The following is a 21,184-nucleotide window of genomic DNA, read 5'->3' as shown; positions in this document are numbered from 1 at the left end:
GCGCAGGGTCTGGGCTACAAGTAACCCAATGCACTGCCTCAAGGGACGTCGAGAAACTATTGCACTAGCAAATGTGAACGGTGTCCAAGGGTTCCAGTTCCACGCTACCCATGAGGTCTATGGGTCTCAGCTTTACTGGGGACTTGGTTTGACCTCTGGGAAGTGTGGAAATCTACCTCTGATGTTGCAAAGTCTTCGGCGTCCGGCGGGAGCTTCAGAGATGCAGAACGGACAGATGCGTCTTTGGTGACTGCCAAGTAGGGGAGTAACTCCTTTACCCCAAGGGAGATTCTTCAGTCATCTGGCGTTGAACAGATCGTTGAAAGTCCAGGATTCAGTTTCAGAGTTTCGTCCAGGAATATCTGCGACCTCTGACCCTGCTCGCAGACAGGTCGCGCCCCACGCCGCTGTACTGCCTCGGTTGTCCTGGTGTTCATTCTGCTGCACTGCTCTGTCTGCAGTCTGCTTGACTGTATTTGCCCTGTTGTAACTTGCCTTTTTTCCTCTCCTTCCTTGCCTTGTTGTAACTTGCCGTTTTTTCTCCTTCCTTGACTGTATTTGCCTTGTTGTAACTTGTCGTTTTCTCTCCTTCCTTGACTGTATTTCTCTGTTGTAACTTGCTGTTTTTTTCTCCTTCCTTGACTGTATTTGCTGTGTTGTAACTTTCCATTTTCTCTCCTTCCTTGACTGTATTTGCCCTGTTGTAACTTGCCGTTTTTCTCTCCTTCCTTGTTCCCCCAGCTAATTCTGTGCCCTACTTGCACTTCTGTTCCCCCCACCCGCCGTCCGTCACCCGTTCTTTTCCCGCTCTTCCCGCCGCTGCGTCCCTGCGGCCCCGCCCCCTGCTCACTCATTCGCCGCCCCGCTCCCGCCTCCCAGCTGCTTCTCCCTCCCAACTCCCCTTATATGGAGGCCACGCGCAGAGGGTGCGCGCAGCGGGCGCGTCGCTGCGCGCCGAAGGCCGTCTGTGCCTGTCCGCGCCTGGACCGCGCCAAGCGCCAGAACCCCTGGCCCCCGCTACCGCTACGACGCCCGTCACTGCTACGATGCCAACACCCTCCACGCGCTCAACACCAGATGACCACCCACCTGCTTCCTGGCCGCCCCGAAGCGTACCCACGGACCTTTCACCTGCCGGAACTGCAGCTTCACCAGCATCCGCCCGCCAAGCCGCCGCCCAGGAAAGAACCCAACTACCTCAGATGCATCCTCCTCAACACCCACTCCACCCGCAAACACGCCGTTGAACTCTGGGACCTACTCGACTCAACCTCCCCAGACGTCGCCTTCCTGACGGAGACCTGGGTGAACCCCTCCTCAGCACCCGACATCGCCATAGCTGTCCCAGAAGGCTACAAGATCACCTGCAGGGACCGCACCAACGGGGTAGGAGGAGGAATCGCCACCGTCCACAGGAACACTCTCAGAGTCTCGACCAACACCGACGACACCATCAGCACCGCCGAACACCTGCACTTCCAGATCCACACCGATCCCAACACCACCCTCAGAGGAACTCTGATCTACAGACCCCCCGGACCTGGCCTCACTTCAGCGACTCCATCGCCAACTTCGTCAGCACACACGCCCTCGCCTCCATGGACTACATCCTCCTCGGTGACCTGAACTTCCACCTCGAGAACAACAACGACACCAACTCCACCACCCTGATTGACAACCTAGCCAACCTCGGACTCAGACAACTCGTCACAACACCCACCCACTCAGACGGCCACACGCTCGACCCCATCTTCTCCGCAAGCCCCCACGTCTCCTTCAACCACACCACTGAACTCCACTGGACCGACCATCGCTGCATCCACTTCACCTTCAAGAAGCCCACCACGCACCACATCACCCAACAGATGCCCCGCCGCTGCTGGAGCAAAGTCACCGAAGACCAGCTAACCACCTTCCTCGCCCAGGACCCACCCGCTGACCCCACCGACCCCGACACACCGCCCGCAACCTCAGACAGTGGATCGACGACTGCACCAACTCCCTCGCCCCGCTCAAGAGACCCTCCAACAGTCACTCCAGCAAGAAAGCCAGCTGGTTCACTGAAGACCTCCAGGCCTCCAAGCAAATATGCTGAAAACTGGAGAAGAAATGGCTCAGTGAAAAAACACAAACAGCTACACAGCCCACAAGAACGCCACCCTCAGACACCATCACCTCATCAGATCCGCCAAAAAGGCCACCTTCAAAGACCGCCTAGACAAAAACGCACACAGCAGCAAAGAGCTCTTCAACATTGTGAAGGAACTCTCAAATCCCAGCTCCAACACCAACAACGTCCCACCTTCACAAGACCTATGCGAATCACTGGCCACCTTCTTCCACCACAAGATCGCAGACATTCACGACAGCTTCAACACCATGACCGCCTCGACAACCACCGAGACCTCCGCCCCCACGACCACCATCGGCACCAGCCGCCTGCTCACCTGGACCAACATCACCGACGACGACACCATCATGATCTTGAACTCCATCCACTCCGGATCTCTGTCAGACCCATGCCCACACCACATCTTCAACAAACCCAGCACAGCCATCGCACCACACCTCTGGAAAGTCATCAACATCTTCGAAACAGCAACCTTTCCAGAGCACTGGAAACACGCCGAGATCAACGCCTTACTCAAAAAACCCAAGGAGGACCCCAAGGACCTCAAGAACTTCCGGCCCATCTCCCTGCTCCCGTTCCCGGTGAAGGTCATCGAGAAGACCGTGAACAAAGAACTGACCCACTACCTTGAGGAGAACAGTATCCTGGACACCTCCCAGTCCGGGTTCCGCAGCAACCACAGCACCGAAACTGCCCTCATCGCCGCCACCGATGACATCAGGACCCTGCTAGACAATGGAGTAACAGCAGCCCTCATCCTTCTGGACCTGTCAGCCGCCTTCGACACGGTCTGCCACCGCACACTACGAACACGCCTCCACGATGCCGGGATCCAAGAGAAGGCCCTGGACTGGACCACCTCCTTCCTCTCCGGCAGAACACAGAGCGTCCACCTCCCCCCTTCCGCTCCGAAGCCACCGAGATCATCTGCGGCGTACACCAGGGCTCATTCCTTAGCCCAACGCTGTTCAATATTTACATGGCACCACTCGACACATCGCCCGACTGCACGACATCAACATCATCATTGAGAGCCTCACGGGTATGTAGTGCGCTTTACAAATGTTTTGATTGATTGATTTATTGATTGATTACAGTTCTGGTTATAGAGGTTCCTTCTTTATACCCAAGGAAGGGGTTGGACTAACTCAGGAGACCCACCTATGGGAGGGTTTGGAAAGAGGGGTGGCTACACCCATTTCCTTTGTCCAGTTTCACGCCAGAGCAGGGGCTGGAAGCCCCTGCAACCGGTTTGAGCTGGACTATGCACAGGGACACCAAATGTGCCCCCAGTGCAGGACTTCAAAGCACTCCTGGAGTGCTCCCACCCAGCCCTAATCCACTAAGGCTTGTCTGGGAGGTGGTAACACCTCCCTGTGACAGGAAACCTATTGTCCAGGCCTCCCCTGCTGGAGTTTCGGTCTGCAGCAGGAGGCCAGATTTGTGTCTGTGGCTACAGCATCCATTCTGTGATGCCAGGGCCCTTTTAAGCTGGTACCGGGTATACCGGTGCTGTCATGTCTTTCCCTCTAGAAGGGTAGGATCATATTTCCACACCAGTTACTGGTGTGGGGGTATGATTCCAAGGTCTTTGACACCAAACACGACATGTTTCCATGCAGCCAGTCCAAAGTTAGCATTTACCGTTGGGTTATAATGCACTTAAAAGTATATGGTCAGGCTGCATCACAGACAAACCCGGAGAGGAGACACCGAAAGCTGCAGAGGGGCTCTGCTCATGCATGGGCACCCTCTCACACAAAACCAAGCACCCTGCCTTCAAGATTGATAAGGCCTGTCATAGGGGTGACTGATAGGTTTATATGTGCAGTGATAGGTGAGATATAGTGAACCTATATCTCAGTAAGGGGTGCATGCACCACCTTACCCAGGCTGCAGTAGCAGACCTGTGGTGTCATTATGGAGGGCTTCCCAGGGGTGGCATAATCAATGCTTCAGCCCCTGGTAGGCCTCTGGGGTACCTTACCCTGGGTACATAGTCTACCATATACTATGGACTTATATAGGGCACCTCAGAATCCCATCTGCTGTGTACCTAAGGTACTAGGAATCAATTTAGAGAGGAAGCAGCTAGGCTGGGGTCCTGAATAGATAGCAGGGCCCCAGCCAGACTAAAGTCAAAAAACTGTGTTACAGCAGCAAAACATTAGGGTAACCATAAGAAGCAGATCCTACTCTCCTACACTAATTGAAAGCCCATGGTGGTCATAGTGAAGCTGAGTGAAAGCCCCTAGTGATCTTGGGGAATCTGAGTGAAAGCACCTAGTGATTTGGGTGAAGCTGAGTGAAAGCCCCTGGTGCTCTTGGTGAAGCTGAGTGAACGCCCCTGGTGATCTGATGCTGAGTGAAAGCCTCTGGTGATCTGTGAGAGGCAGAGTGAAAGTCTATGGTAGTCTGAAGCTAATTGACAGCCCCTGGTGGTCCTAGTGAAACTGGTTGAAAGTCTCTGCTGATCTTGGTGAAGCTGAGTGAAAGCCCCTGGTGATCTGGGTGAAGCTGAGTGGCTATCTTGGCTCTTTCTGTTTCTGGTCTTCTCCGCGTGTGCTGGGTGGCAACAGAGCCGTGGGGGTACTTGCTTTTCTCTCCCATCCCTTCCCAGTCTGGCATACGAGGTGCCGCTGGGTATTTGGGGATAGAAACAGTGGCCATCTTGGGAGGAGTCTGAGCACGCCGGTCGGCGGACCAGCGTTGCGGCTCTACTTCCATCCCACCTGCACGACTATAAATTTGAGGCGTTTTGTTTTCCGCGCAGCGGACGCGCGTGGTGTGCGCGCCTATTTCGCGCTGAAGGAGCGCCAAAGGAAAGCCCGTCTGCGCCCGTCAGCGTCCCGGATTGCGGACGGTTGCGGACGTTGGCATTTCTGCTCCTTGGGTGTTCTCTGCTTTTTGACACCATGCGCGTCTACTCTTTTGCTGAGCTCCTCTCTTTTCGGGGCAAGGCGGCTAACTGCCGCTGCGTCTTTCCTGGTAGGCGGGCATTGAAGAAGAGCTGTCCCGGATGTGGCTGGCGTCTGACCGGACCTAACGCAGTTTCTCCCGCGATACTGCCCACTCACCACTCATGCTTTCTCCTTAATACCAGGTCCCTTAGCAGACATTCTTTGGATATTTACAACCTGCTATCGGAGTCTACGCCGCTCTGCCTTTTTCTAACTGAGACCTGGCTGGGGGAGAGCTCTGGCCCTGATCTAGCCAATGCCGTTCCTGCAGATTATATCATCATCAGGACAGACAGGGTTGCAGGTAGAGGTGGCGGGGTGGCCATGGTGGTTGACAAGCGCTTTTCCTGTGCGACTTTTCCGATTGAGAATATCGTGGGATGTGAGTCCCTCGGTTTCACCCTGTCCTTGTCCCCTCACCAAGCCTGTGTCGGGCTTTTAATATATAGAGCTCCGGGACCGTTAGGTCTTTTTTTCGAGGAATTGCAGGCTGTGCTTTCCGTACTCTGCCTAAAATCTGAACACTGCACACTGTTGGGAGATTTTAATCTCCACATGGACAAGCGCAACGATACAGACGTTCTTAAATTGTGGGATATTACAGCCCCTTTGGGTTTGTCACTGTACATCTCTGCTCCCACACACAACAAAGGTCATATCCTCGACCAAGTTTTCTCTACCACATTGAGTAACATGCTTCCCCCGGCCCCGGTATTGTGGTCCGACCACTTTTTAATAAATTTTCATATCCCCTCTACCACCGTGACTTCCATAAGATCGTTGGAAGCCTCCAGAAGGACAGCACGGGCATTTCACCGGGTGTCCTCTGAAATGCTGACACTTGCTCACTCCCTCCACCCCTGTCAGCTATCCGGCAGTCTAGAGAAGGATCTGCATCTGCTACAGAGGTGGCTTGTAGATAGATTTGAGGAGCTAGCTCCTGGGAAAACTCCCAGCAAATTCTGCCGGCACGCTTCTGCCCCATGGTTTACTCCCTCTCTTGGTGAGATGAGACGAGAGTGTAAGAAAGCCGAAAGGGCATGGCGTCGCCTTTATGATCCCATGGATAAGACTAAGGTGCCGATTACAATCCTGGAAAAACCGGGTATGAACTGTCGGTCGGAGCGTTTTCTCCGTCCGACTCGTACCCGGTTGTAAAACTTTACAAACATGGAATTACGATTCGCACGGAAACACCATTTCCGTACGAATCGTAAAAAACACCGACCGACGAAAATAAACGTACAAATGCGATCCGGGAAAGCGCCGACGTGACGTCGGGACGCACGCAGCCTGCCATTCACAATTCGCACCGACGTCATCCCGCACGGTGAATATTTTCCGGCTGCCAAAAACTGCCGGGAAATCAGGACGACGCGAACAAGGAGGACCTGTACGCGACGGACAGACAGGACGACGCGAACAAGGAGTACCTGTACGCGACGGACAGACATGGACCCGAACCTACGTGTCATCCCGGCCCTCATAGCAGTCGACCTCCTCTACAGGTTCCGACGCAGACGCCGCAGAAGGTTAGAACAACAAAGGGAGGGGGGAAAGGGGGGGGTGGCAGGACCAGGGGCAGGCCACAAAACCCCCACCAAAGTCACACAGCACACATGCCCTGGACATACCTGACCCTCAGGCCCTGGTCACTACGAGGGGGTGGGGGCGTGTCCAGCTAAGCCAGCGACCGCCACAACGGAAGTTCTTGACGACGCGAACTGGCAACACAACAATACAGGTACGTCCCGTACCCACGCCTTAAGAGCGTGGGTACGAGTCGTACCACGCCTACACCTACGTCACCCCAACAATGGCGGGTCAGCTCATACCCACGTGGCAAAGGCCTGGGTACGGCCCGCACAAGCATTCCACAGCATGGGTACGGATATGTACGGACCGTACCCCCACCCGCGTATGCATGGAGCGTACCCCCCATGCCAACAGTGTACGTACGGACCGTAACCCCACCCGCGTATGCATGGAGCGTACCCCCCACCCCAACAGTGTAAGTACAACCCGTACCCTCACCCGCGTACGCATGGAGCGTACCCCCCATGCCAACAGTGTACATACGGACCGTAACCCCACCCACGTATGCATGGAGCGTACCCCCACCCCAACAGTGTAAGTACGACCCGTACCCCCACCCGTGTACGTATGGAGCGTACCCCCCACCCCAACAGTGTAAGTACGACCCGTACCCTCACCCGCGTACGCATGGAGCGTACCCCCCATGCCAACAGTGTACGTACGGACCGTAACCCCACCGGCGTATGCATGGAGCGTACCCCCACCCCAACAGTGTAAGTACGACCCGTACCCCCACCTGCGTACGTATGGAGCGTACCCCCCACCCCAACAGTGTACGTACGGACCGTAACCCCACCCGCGTATGCATGGAGCGTACCCCCCACCCCAACAGTGTAAGTACGACTCGTACCCTCACCCGCGGACGTATGGAGCATACCCCCCATGCCAATAGTGTACGTCTGGACCGTAACCCCACCCGCGTATGCATGGAGCGTACCCCCACCCCAACAGTGTAAGTACGACCCGTACCCTCACCCGCGGACGTATGGAGCGTACCCCCCCTGCCAATAGTGTACGTCTGGACCGTAACCCCACCCCGTATGCATGGAGCGTACCCCCACCCCAACCGTGTATGTACAACACGTACCCCCACCTCGTATGCATGGATCGAACCCACACACGTGTATGTTCTAAGCGTACATATTGTGAAATAGGAGGGGTGTGTGCAGAGTCCTCCCAGCAGTGCCCAGAGACAAGAGGGGTGTGTGCAGAGTCCTCCCAGCAGTGCCCAGAGACAAGAGGGGTGTGTGCAGAGTCCTCCCAGCAGTGCCCAGACACAGGAGGGGTGGGTGCAGAGTCCTCCCAGCAGTGCCCAGACACAGGAGGGGTGGGTGCAGAGTCCTCCCAGCAGTGCCCAGACACAGGAGGGGTGGGTGCCTAACACTCCCAGCAGTGCCCAGACACAGGAGGGGTGGGTGCCTATCACTCCCAGCAGTGCCCAGACACAGGAGGGGTGTGTGCAGAGTCCTCCCAGCAGTGCCCAGAGACAGGAGGGGTGGGTGCAGAGTCCTCCCAGCAGTGCCCAGAGACAGGAGGGGTGTGTGCAGAGTCCTCCCAGCAGTGCCCAGAGACAGGAGGGGTGGGTGCAGAGTCCCCCCAGCAGTGCCCAGAGACAGGAGGGGTGTGTGCAGAGTCCTCCCAGCAGTGCCCAGAGACAGGAGGGGTGGGTGCAGATTCCTCCCAGCAATGCCCAGAGACAGGAGGGGTGTGTGCAGAGTCCTCCCAGCAGTGCCCAGACACAGGAGGGGTGGGTGCAGAGTCCTCCCAGCAGTGCCCAGACACAGGAGGGGTGGGTGCAGAGTCCTCCCAACAGTGCCCAGACACAGGAGGGGTGGGTGCCTAACACTCCCAGCAGTGCCCAGACACAGGAGGGGTGGGTGCAGAGTCCTCCCAGCAGTGCCCAGACACAGGAGGGGTGGGTGCCTATCACTCCCAGCAGTGCCCAGACACAGGAGGGGTGTGTGCAGAGTCCTCCCAGCAGTGCCCAGACACAGGAGGGGTGGGTGCAGAGTCCTCCCAGCAGTGCCCAGACACAGGAGGGGTGGGTGCAGAGTCCTCCCAGCAGTGCCCAGACACAGGAGGGGTGTGTGCAGAGTGCTCCCAGCAGTGCCCAGAGACAGGAGGGGTGTGTGCCTATCACTCCCAGCAGTGCCCATGGAACGCAAAGGGTGGAGTAGCCACAGATACCATGCCCACAAATGTCAGTCAGGTGCACAAAGACCCTGTAGTACATGTACCACATGTGTGCGAGGCTGGGAGTATACGCATGCATAGCGCCAAAAAGAAAACATGTCCACATGAAGTCATGTCAATCGTCCACATACACAAGTACAATGACTACCAAGGATGCCACGAATGATGCAGGTGGAGACATCGCTCAGCATGCATGTGCAAAGTTGAAGGAGTCCGTCACACACCCAGCTAATGTACACACAGCTCAGCGCTAAATATTGGGAACACCCTGCAGGGAAGATGTCAGGGTACACAGAGGAAGGAATACACCTTTGGACAATTTCACCATGCAGCAACTGCTTACATGAACAGAGAAACCTAGCTAACACCGTGTGATGGCACACAGATCCCAGGGTCCCCCCTATGACCAGCACACTACTACATTTCCCACACACCCAACACATGAACACCACCCAAAACCATGTAGCAGCCCCACCAACAGCAATACCAGCAAAGCAGTAGTGTTCCAAGGGAAAAAAATAAATTGCTTTATTCAGCATGATCCAATAAATCTTGTTTGTAGGAAGTTCAATATTTACAAAGCCCATAGGGCAGTCCAGAAGTCACAGCTGGATGGGGGACACAGTGGGAAGCGTGTCCCCTAGCTTGCCTGCACAGTTAGATTCCGTCGTCTTCCACAGGGGTGAGGGCATCATGTGGGGGGGAAGAACCAGGCACCGCAGGGACAGGAGGGCGAAGGGTAGGCGTCGTGGGTGCAGGGATGGAGGACTCCACCACAGGGGGTGGGGCAGGGCCAAAGGCGGAGGCCAGGATCTCGCTGCACACCTTAGCAAGGTCCTCCAGGGAATCCCCTGCACCCGAAGGAACCACAGGCCCCAAGGAGGGGGGGGGGGTCAGAGGGATGGGTCGCAGCGCCACTGGGGGAGGGCGTAGACAGGGGGGGGGGGGGGACTCAACCACCCTGACCGGGGACTCCCTTGACCGCTTGTGGGGTGGTGTCACTGTGGGGCTCAAGGACAGAGCGGCCATGAAGGAGTCTTTGTGTGATATGTGGCCAGGAGAGCTGAGGGGAGTGGATTTGGTGGAATGCGGACTCCCACTCTGGCTGCGTGTCTTACGTTTGCCCCCCGACCCAGTGGGTGTGCCTACTTCACCCTGTGTGTGCGTGCCAGGAGGTGTGCGGGTGACCTTCCCTGCTGGTGTGGTGCCTGTGTCCGTCGTGGTGGGTGCATGCTGACGTCTGGGTGTACGTGGGACAGGCATGGGAGTGGGAAGTGTGGATGGGGCAGGGGTAGGGGGTTGGATGAAGCGCTGCAGGAGACCCACTGCTGCAGTCAGTGTTGAGTCTATCGACCTCAGCAAGCTGCGTTGGTCAGCCTGCTATGAGTGAATGCCCTACAAGTATGCCTCCATGTTGTTGAGGACCTGGCTGTGGCCATGGAGGACATTAAGGATCGCAGCCTGACCAATCTGCAACTGCCGCTGGATGTCCACAGACTCGGCATTGGCGGCAGCAGTGGAGACAGGGGCAGGTGGTGCGGTGCCTGGCAGGAAGGAGACATGTGGTGACCCGGCACGTTGGGAAGGGACACGAGCAAGTGGGAGGCGGCTGATGGCAATGGAGGGGGTGGGGTGCGATGTTGTGCCGCTGTCAGCTGGTGGTGCAGCCTCCGCCCACTCGGAGAGATCATCCTCGGACCCGTCCGCTTCATATTCGGTGGTGCCAGTGGACAGGTCCTCGGCCTCACTCTCCTCCGCCTCAGTACCACTCAATGTGCCAGCCACGATGTCAACGCTGGCACAGGTGCTCGGTCCCTCCGCACCGTCTGTGCTCATGTCTCCCTCCGTGTCCCCCGACGATGCTGTGGGCAAGGTGAAGAGACAGCAATTAATCACACACCTGTATACATATGTCACATGAGTCCAATCTACATAGGTTACAGTGCATAGCCTGCAAAGAAAGATCAGTAACATCTACAAAACAAGGTACAGATGTAGGGCATGCAACACACAGTTGGTTCACCCACCATGCCAATGAAAACCCATGGAGAGCATGACACAATAGCAACTGACATGAAATGGAGTTTGACATAGGAGCCAGGCCCTGGGGACAATCCAGCACTGCATCTGCACCACACAGTGTTGCCGACAATAGGGATGAGGAGGGACCATATCCATGAACTTTAGGCACATGCTGCATAGGTAATACTGAAAACATGCCCACCATGACTGGCTCACTGCACCTTCAGTGTATGTCCAGACAAACAGCACACACTGGCCAGACCTAGCAAGGAGAATTCTGGTTTTGACATGTAGGCTTGTCCCGCACCAACCACCCCCTACATGAGACAATTTGTTGAGACACAGGTGGCACTAACATCTCTTAGTCTGGGTGAAATACACAGGGGCTGCAGAAATGCAAGATTGGACGCCAAATACCCAAGGTGCGCCTGTCCAAATATTCATGTACAAATGGGCATCATCAGAGGATTGTAACTAGACACACAGGCACTGGCCACTGTGACTATGAACAAGGAAAATCAGGTCAGGCTGTGCAGTGGACACTTGTACTACATTTCACCTCAATATACATGGTGCCAGGGGACAATGGCACAGAGCACAACCTATGCTGTAGACACTGAGAGTGGCCACGTTTTGTGATGACACACATGACACCCAGGAAAATATGCCCCAGGGGACAGTAGTGGCAACAGAACTCCATGGTCCTGAATGGGAATGACTGCAACACACCCCAACATCCCTGCACTATGCGTATCGCACACTCATGCACATCATGTCACAGGCCACAACAGAGGACATGCGCGCTGTAAGGCATGACACTTGTGAGACTAACTCCCATGTCTGGACTCTGCATCAGTGCCAACTGACATGGAACCCACATGTACTGAACTTGACAGGGCACAGCCAAGGTCCCCAAACCTGTTACACACCACCCCCACACATGATGCTACAGGCATAGTTCACGTGAAGAAAGCGCCAGCCTACATTACCTTGTGAAGGAGTGACTACACACAGACCAGGGAACACATTGCAAGGAGGGGAAGGGAGGCAGGAGAGCACAGCTATACTGTGGCTAACAGGATCTGCACAGCACCTTTAAACCCTGGCAGTGTATCCATGCAACTGTGCACTTACAAATGCTGGTGAAACACAACAAACACACATGTACCTACCCCCTTCCTGCTGCTGCTTCTCCTGTAAGCGCCTCTCCAAGTCTGGAAATACCACCGGCAGCACACGCTTGTGGATGTGGGTCAGTCGGCGGCGCCCGCGGTTCTTATGGCTCTCAGGTGAGTCCCCCAGCAGGACCCGTGCGATCCTCCGCGTCCAGCACCGGATATCCTGCCAGCGTTTCCTCACCTGGGACAGGCGCCGCTTCCGACCATCCGCACTCCTCACGGCGCTGACGGCGGTCAGCCATATCTGCTCCTTGGCAGAGGCGCCTACCTGTGAGGATGAACAAGTGACACTACATCAATACACCTGGCACATGTCACAGAGACACATATTAGAACACATTTGCTGTTTACAACAAGGCATAGTATGCATCCAACGCATTGCACCTTTGTCATAGGGACATGATCCTCTGGGGAAGGGCAAAAGCAGTATGTGCCATTGAAAGTACACAGGTGGAATGAGGGCAACTACACAATCAATGATCCTTGCTCACACTGTGCATCACAAGCTACACCAGGATAATGTGCAGCACCTCTAAGCAGTCACATGCCACAGGCCACTGACGCCACCGCAGCAGAGTACACAGACACACACAGGCACAGGACATTCACCTGCCATTGCCAAATGCAGCGACATACCTCACTCTGCACATGTGCCACTTGACGGGGGGGCCCACAGGTGTGGGGCTGGCTCTGCATGTCAGACACACAGCACTGCTCCCTGCTCACATCACATGGCCAGGGTATATCCATCCCTCATGCAGCTGGGGTGCTACACTCCACATATGCACCCACCCACATGACAGGGGACTTACACACACACCGATGTCCAGGGTATGATCACATCATGTGGATACTCTCAGCACAGGTACACAGAACTAACACACATCTGTGGGTACAGTCACCTGTCACACTGGGCTGACCACAGAATCACATGAGGACTGTAGAGGCTACATTCCCAGGAGGACAAGACAGGCAGAATGTGGCATGCACCATGCAGTGATTGTCACAGTAAACACCATGCTAGTGAGGATGGCAGACATGCACCACAGCATGCTCTGGCTGTGAGACATTAGGCATTCCCCCCCCTGGGACCCCCCCTACAGGACATGGCATGTGTGTCACACCTGGACACAATGGCAGAAGTCACAGTCTTAAAAAAGGGACACAGTCTGTGCTAGTAGACTCTGCACTCACCTGATAACCTGGTCGCCCATACAGCAGTGGGTACTGTGGGAGGATCACATCCAGCAAAGCCAGGTTCTCCTCCAGGGTGAATGGCTGTGACCTCTCCACAGCCCTTGACATGGTTCCAGGGAATCAGTAGCAGCAGCTGGGTCGTGGAATACAGAGATGTGCAGGCAAGTGCTCCCTCATGGGACCTGGCTGCCTTATATCTGCCTTGCTGGCCTGTTTCATGCACAGGAGTACAGAGTGATTGGTCACTCACATTTGCATCCTATGTTTCCTCCAATCCCTTCAAACCTAGCAGTCAGTGGGTTCTTATTGTGTTTTTTTCTTGAGCATGATGTCAACTCCACAAACACATTGCAACAAAGTAGATTCATTCCAACTGACTTCTGCTGTGCACCTTCCGGAAAAAATTCAAACTTTAAACTTGGTCTCCATGACAACCAGCATGCATTTTGGCCTTTATACTTGTCCCTCATGTGTCCCCTATGTAATTTGGAGCTTCACACACAGGTACGGTGCGTTCCGGGGCCCTAGGGCACCCCAAATGCATAGCAACGGCCCGTACAGGCGTGTGTACGCTCCGTCTCACTATGGGTGTTCTTGTGTATGCGTACTCATAGTGGTACGGACCGTACCCACGCCTGTACGCTCACTATCACTATGAGTACGCAAACGTGAGAACACCCATAGTGGTACGGAGCGTACACACGCGTGTACGGCCCGTCTCACTATGGGTGTTCTCGCGTATGCGTACTCATGGTGGTACGGACCGTACCCACGCCTGTACGCTCACTATCACTATGAGTACGCATACGCGAGAACACCCATAGTGGTACGGAGCGTACACACGCGTGTACGGCCCGTCTCACTATGGGTGTTCTTGCGAACGCGTACTCATGGTGGTACGGACCGTACCCACGCCTGTACGCTCACTATCACTATGAGTATGCATACGCGAGAACACCCATAGTGGTACGGAGCGTACACACGCGTGTACGGCCCGTCTCACTATGGGTGTTCTCGCGTATGCGTACCCATGGTGGTACGGAGCGTACACGCGTGCGTACGCTCACTATCCCTAGGGGTACACATACGGCAGCACTCCCATAGTGATACGGGAACGTACACAGGCCCTTTTGGCGAAAGTACGGTGCTTTTCACACATCACAGTGGTGACAGGCAGCACACAGAAAGGAATAGGGCTGACATACTTGTCCATGGATGGACATCAAGGCATTGTCTGGGCAGTACTACATGTGTGGGGCACAGGTGTGAAAGGCTGTGATGTGGCACATTACTCCTGAGTGGAGAAGGCACCAGATGTATGATGAGATGTGTACACATGTAATGTGTGATGGTGCAATGTGTGCCAGGCATGCCCTTGACTCCTTTGACATGTGTGCATGTCGTACTGCACACTTGGGATGAGCGTCACTGGCATGGCACGGACAACAACACACGCAAGTGTCCCCTGAGGCCCGGTACAGGGGTTACCACACCTGACATGTCACTACCCACGGTGCACGATGTGACTATGTCATGTATGTGTGGGGGGTTCCCATTAGGTTGATGTTGGAGCTCCCTCAAAAGCAGCAGCTGTTGCAGCAACCAACATGTGTCTGTGTGTAGATTGACATGGCACACTGTTCCGCACACCATGGCACATGTGGTATTGGATGTGAGGTGCGTATGTATGCATGGGACACGGAGTAGCGTAACAAGGACATGTCTGCATCCTCTCTATGAATGTGTGGTGAGTCATCACATGCACACCTTCATGGCAAGGTGTGTGGGCTGTCCTAGTGTAATGTCATGTGACCTGTGGCTCTAGTGTTCCGCTACCAGTCTCTGCAATCGACATCCTACTTCTGCTGATGTGTGGATGTATGTCACTCCTGTCTTGCGTCTGGCTGTTCACTTACACTGGGACACAGCTAATCCCATGCCATGGCATGTGGAGGTTCACAATCTCCGTGTGTAGCTTGGTCTTGGTAGGGGTGTCACCTGGCAGCCATACGTGTCCAGGGCATGTGGCACATACCTGACTCCGTATGTAGCATATGTGTATTGACAGATTAACATGTGCTCAGTACAAATAAATTGTTGTTGTGGTGCACTCACTCTTCCTTGTCACTTCCAAATTACTGCAGAGCGCCGCCTCTTCACCGACCAATTCCGGACTTGGCTGCCATGCGGGAGAATGACTGTATCCGGTGCTACCGCTTCCCCCAACGGTTGATTCTGGAGTTGACGGCGAGACTGGCACCACACCTGCAACCGCTGCACAGGTATCCTACGGCACTGACACCCAAGCTGAAGGTAATGGCAGCCCTACATTTTCTTGCCACGGGTACCTTTCAAAATACCATAGCTCATGTTGGTGGCATGTCCCAGAGCATGTTCTGCCGTGTGCTGCATGATTTCTTAGAGGCCATGTTGATTCACCTGGATGACTTCATCCATTTCCCAACCCCTGCATTGTTGACTGGGGTCAAGCGTGGATTCTATGCCCTGGGAGGGATGCCCCATGTAATTGGGCCCATAGATGGGACACATGTGGCTTTGGTACCACCACAGGCACAGGAGGTAGCGTAGAGGAATCGCAAGCACTACCACTCCATCAATGCCCTTGTGGTGTGTCTGTCCAACATGGTGATTTCACATGTCTGTGCTCGTTTTCCAGGATCAGCACACGATGCCTACATCATGAGGCGTAGCAGGATGCCTGAAATGATGACGCAGCTGCGCAACGAACGAGCATGTGTTGTTGGTGGGTACAGTCTGTCTGTCCTGTATCTTGCGTAGACTTCCAGCACGACCGCTTCTCCTGTCCTACTTATGTCCATGTGGTTTCCATGTAGGGGACGCTGGCTATCCCAACATGCCATGGCTGATCACACCTCTCCGCAACCCCATTACACCGGCCCAGCTCCGCTACAACACCGCCCATGGCCGGACAAGGCGAGTGATAGAGAGGACGTTTGGCCTCCTGAAGAGCCGATTCCGATGCTTCCACAAGACCGGCGGCGCCCTCCCATATGCCCCGGCGAAGGTCTGCAAAATCTTCATGGTCTGCTGCATGCTGCACAACATGGCAGTTGAGAAAGCTGTGCCACTCATCCTGGATCAAGATGATCAGGACCATCCACCCGTGGAGGACGAAGGGCTTGGCAATGGGGCTAGTGATGTGGAGGATGTGGTTCCGCAAGAGGACATCCGGAGTCGGCTCATACGCGACTTCTTTGCTTAGTGGTGAGTACCAGTGTCTGAGTGTGCACGCATTGGTCCCCGTGTGGCATGTGTTGCGATGTGTGTGTCCATCTGCATGTATGCCACGTGAGTTAGAGGTGTGTGTGGATGTGTCACTCGAGTGATGGTTCCAGTGATGAGTGTATTTCCCCAGTCATAATTGTGACCAAGCATGTTGTCATCCTTACATGTGTCGAGTACATGCACATGCAAGTGGCTGTGCTTTTTGTGGCTGACTTCTTGTGTCTCTCATATCCCCAGGTACTTGCACATGCCGTCTGCTGGTTGCATTGTTGTGGCACTGCTATTCCTCATGGACACGTCATCGTGTGCTGACTCAGCGTTACACACACGGACAAGTTTGGAAGTCTCCTTAGGGTAAGGGATGCATCAGGGGTGTATTGGGTGTGGCAGTTTTTCACGATGTATGCACACTGCCCCTGTCGATGTTTGGTTCCTCTGCAGACATGTCGCATCACCATGGTACACATTACATGCAGCTGGGTACACCTGAATAGATGGTCAGACTTGTTGACAGTCATCAGTGATGGGATTGTGGAATGTGATGATGGCATCAATGTGTGTTACACTGCCCTCGGACACATACGGTTTTCCTTGGCTTGACATGCTGTGGGACTTCCACATCAGCGGATCAATGGTGTATGGCAGTCTCTCCGTGAGCAGCAGGGGGTGTTTAGCTGTTAGCCGACACTTGTGTGCCAGTTCCATGGCTATCACGCATTTGGGCTGCAGAAGGGGGGTTCCAGTGTTGGACCCACATGTAACTCCACATTACCCGTTCATGTGTACTCCGAGTTGCCTCTGCAATCCTGAATACATGACAAATAAAGGTGTCCCTATGCCTCCAAGGTGCCTCTTCTCAGTCAATGCTGGTGTGTTGCCACGGTGCATCCGGCATGTCTGGCATGTATTTCCGTGATAGTGGCTGTGTGTCTATGTGTCGAGTAGCAAGATGCAAGCTGTTTGTGTGGGATTAGACTGTGTATTGTGCATGTAGTCAATGACTGTGTGGGTATTGTGACATGTGCCATCCCCATGCATCCCACGTTGGCCAGGCCACCATTCACTGCATCCACCTGACTCAAGCTTGCAGGACATGGTTCTGCCACCTGTCCACACATACCTGGGTGCCCCCCAGGACACTCCACATGATCCCTGACCTCTGCGCATGGCTGTAGCTGTACTCAATATGTCTGTCGGCACGGTTGTGCGGCCACCCCCTCAGCTGGTTGGGCCCATCACGGGTGTGTATGGTGCTCCATGTCTGTCTTGCCTACTACAATGTGACCCATGTGTGTCCTGTGCCAGACTCAGGCCCCAGGGTGTGGATGGTTGAAGTCAAATGAGAACTCCGGCATAGTTAGACTTTACAAGACACATGTAAGGTAATAATGCAATCAGTAGGCATCTTCTCTTTATGGTGTGACTTTTTATTTTGGTTGGGGTGGGGGGGGTGGGGGTTGACATGAGGGGCTTTCCGGGTGTGTGGAATCCTAAGTTCACTTGGGGAGTTGGTGTCCTTGCCATTTGAAATCCTCAGAGTCCATGCCACAGTCTTTGTCAACATTGGTCAGACAGTGACCGGCAAGTCCATGTGGCAGAGAATGTCTTTTGATGCTGTGCTGCTGTTGCTCCAGTGGGCCAGGTGCCAGGCCAGGTGTCCTGGGAGATGGTGCTGTTGAGCCAACCCTCACGGTCTTTTCCGTGGACGACCCGCCCTCCTGCGGGGACCCTCAGAAGCAGGCCGTGACGATGTTTGGGATGCTCCGTCGGATGTCTCCTCCTCCTCCTGATCCCTCCCTGTGGGTGGTGATGTTCTACGCCTGATGGCACAGGGAGGGTTGCCCATGTTGTCGGCCATCCGACGGAGTGTACTGTGAATTCCCGTGAACACCGTCACGAGCTCAGCCTGTCTGTCCTCCATCCTCCGTTGGTGTTGCAGTAGACAGGCATGTTGCTCCGCATGTTGCTGGGCCTGCTGGGTCTTGATCCCCTCGAGGATGGACACAACCTGGGCCATGCCCGTGGTGTCCTGCCGGTATGTGTCCAGGATGTTTCGGATATGGGAATATACCGGTTCCCCAGCCAACTGGTCAGGCTCGCGCCTCCGCCGTCCTCCACTCCCACCACCCCTGCCCACTTGCACCTGGCCTGCCCTTGTGGGCACATCGGGTCTCCGGGACCCCTGAGGGGTGGCATTGGCGTTGTCGCCTGCCTCCTCCTGGGTGCCCGGGACACCGTGTCCCTCCTGGCCAGCCTGGCTGCATTGTGGTGGTGGGGCAGGGATCCTGGGTGTCTCCTGGGATGTGGCAGGAGTGGGGGTGGTGGTTGGCCCAGTTGTACCTGACGCAGGTGCTGCAGGTCGTTGGACACCAGAGGGGCCAGGTTGGTCGGGGTCGGGTTCGTCCACAGAGTGGTGAGAGTCGTCGCTGCCGGTGGCTCCGTCATCCCGCCGAGCCGGATCCTGTGTGTCTTCCCCACCAGTGTTGGGGGGTGATCCACGACGTTGACCTGTGTGTGAGAGAGACAATGTTAATTTTGTTCCATGCAACATCCATGTTTCATTGGTTTCTATGTTGGCACATTTCCTCTGGGAATTTGGATATGTCTTGCATTCCACTCACAGTGCACTTGTACATGGGTATGTCCCTTGGCCACAGCTTTAGCGACTTTATCTATGTGTGGCACAGTCTTACTTGCTGCGTCAATTGTGACTGCAGTCAGCAGTGGAGTGGGCAGGTGTGGAGAGCCATGTATTGGCGCCTTCCGTGTTGCACTGTACGTGGGCACATGGAGTGGTTCCACACACTTAGATAATGCAGGTAGCTGTCGTTGTGCTCGTGCACAGGTTGTGACATGGCCCTGTGTTTAGCCATGGAGAAGAGGGGGGGTTCTGGCACTGGCCACCCTTGTCTACATGCACGCAGGCCACCTGCTGACGAGCAGACATTCCCACACCCCACAAGGCTCATTTGCTCTCCCTGTGTGTCCCTTTCTCGCTCCCTCTCTGTCCCCCTCTCCCTCCCTCCATGTGTCAGCCTCCTCCCTCTGTCCGTCTCACTCTGTCTCCCTTTCTCCCTCCCTCTGTCAACCTCCTCCCTCTGTCCCTCTCCCTGTGTCTCCCTCCCTCTCTGTCCCCCTCTCCCTCCCTCCGTGTGTCAGCCTCCTCACTCTGTCCGTCTCCCTGTGTCTCCCTCCCTCTCTGTCCCCCTCTCCCTCCCTCCGTGTGTCAGCCTCCTCCCTCTGTCCGTCTCCCTGTGTCTCCCTCCCTCTCTGTCCCCCTCTCCCTCCCTCTGTGTGTCACCCTCTGTCACCTCAGCCCAGCTTCCTGGGCACAGACTGTTAGCAGATCTTTGAATGGCCCTTGGCTTGTTGATGTGAGTTTGTTTCTGATCTCCAGGCACCCATTGGGTGTAGTGTCTGTGTCTGCGCTGCTGCTGTGGTGGTGTGTGCTGCCACTCTTTCACAGTGTTGGCTGTTCATTAGCTGCTGTCATGTGCAAAAAGTGCCTTCACCCCCATGTCTTAATGCAAGGCGTCCGCCATTTGCTGGCAAGTCTTTCCTGTGTGGGGACACACTGTTTGTCTGGCTGTGACCTAGGCCATATGGGCAGAGGGCATTGTTGTCTGCTTCTGAGTTGCACTATGTGATTTTTGGGGCCCACACTCCCGCCATCCCGGTTACCGTGTCTTGTGTTGGTATTTTCTGTGGCCTGTGACTTGACATTGTCCAGCTGGGTGCATGGGGAATGGTGGCGCTAGTGGCATGTGCGTGTTCATGGAGTGTGGTTGAGTCATGCGATAGCTTGGGGTGGTTGCGTGCCTGTTTGTGAGTTTGGTTGTGGATGACGTTCCCCCCATGTGAGGTGAGTTGTTTGTGTACTCACCCGGATCTCGGACTCCTTCTAATCCGTCCACTGCCACCACCGGCAGTATGGCCATCACCCTCTCCTCCCAGGGATGGTAGTGTACGGGTCTGCAGGCCGGCCCTCCTCCAGTGACGTTGGCCCGGTTGTGTTCGTCCGTCATTTTGGCTCTGACCCTCCTCCGCAGATCGTACCACCTGGCTTGGCATTCATGCCTGGTCCTTCTGGTGTCCGCAACAGCATTCACAGCATCGACGATGGTCTGCCACATGGATTTTTTTTCAGAAATGGTGGTCTGTCTGACCAATGTTCCAAAGAGGTGTGGCTCAACTCTGAGGATTTCATCGACAAGGACCTCCGACTCTCGGCTAGTGAACTTTGGATTCTTGTTAGTGGGCATGGTGAGGGGTGTGGGTGTGGATGGGGGGGGGGGGGGTGTGGATGGTTGTGGGTGTGTGGGTGTGGTTGTGCAGGTGTGTGTGTGAATGTGATGTGGGGGTGTTTGTGAAGGTGTGTGTGTGAAGGTGTGCAAGTGTAAGGTGTGGTCAAGCTTCTAGTATGGTGCTGTAGGTTGTCTGTGGGGTCTGGCAGCAGTGAGTCTGTTGCAAAGGCTCATGGTTTGTGTGTGTGGGCCCTTTTTATTGGTCCATTGGTGGGTGTGGCTGTGTTTGAACTTTGGGTGGGTGTGTTATAAGGAGTGGTTGTGTTTTGGGCCTCTGTTTTGGATTTTGGCAGTTGCAGGTCAGTGATTGTGTTGTTTTTGAGCTTGTTGGACATG

The sequence above is a fragment of the Triturus cristatus genome, chromosome 1_1 (genome assembly GCF_964204655.1).
Source record: "Triturus cristatus chromosome 1_1, aTriCri1.1, whole genome shotgun sequence".
NCBI classification, from domain to species: domain Eukaryota; kingdom Metazoa; phylum Chordata; class Amphibia; order Caudata; family Salamandridae; genus Triturus; species Triturus cristatus.
This window is presented reverse-complemented; position numbering follows the sequence as displayed.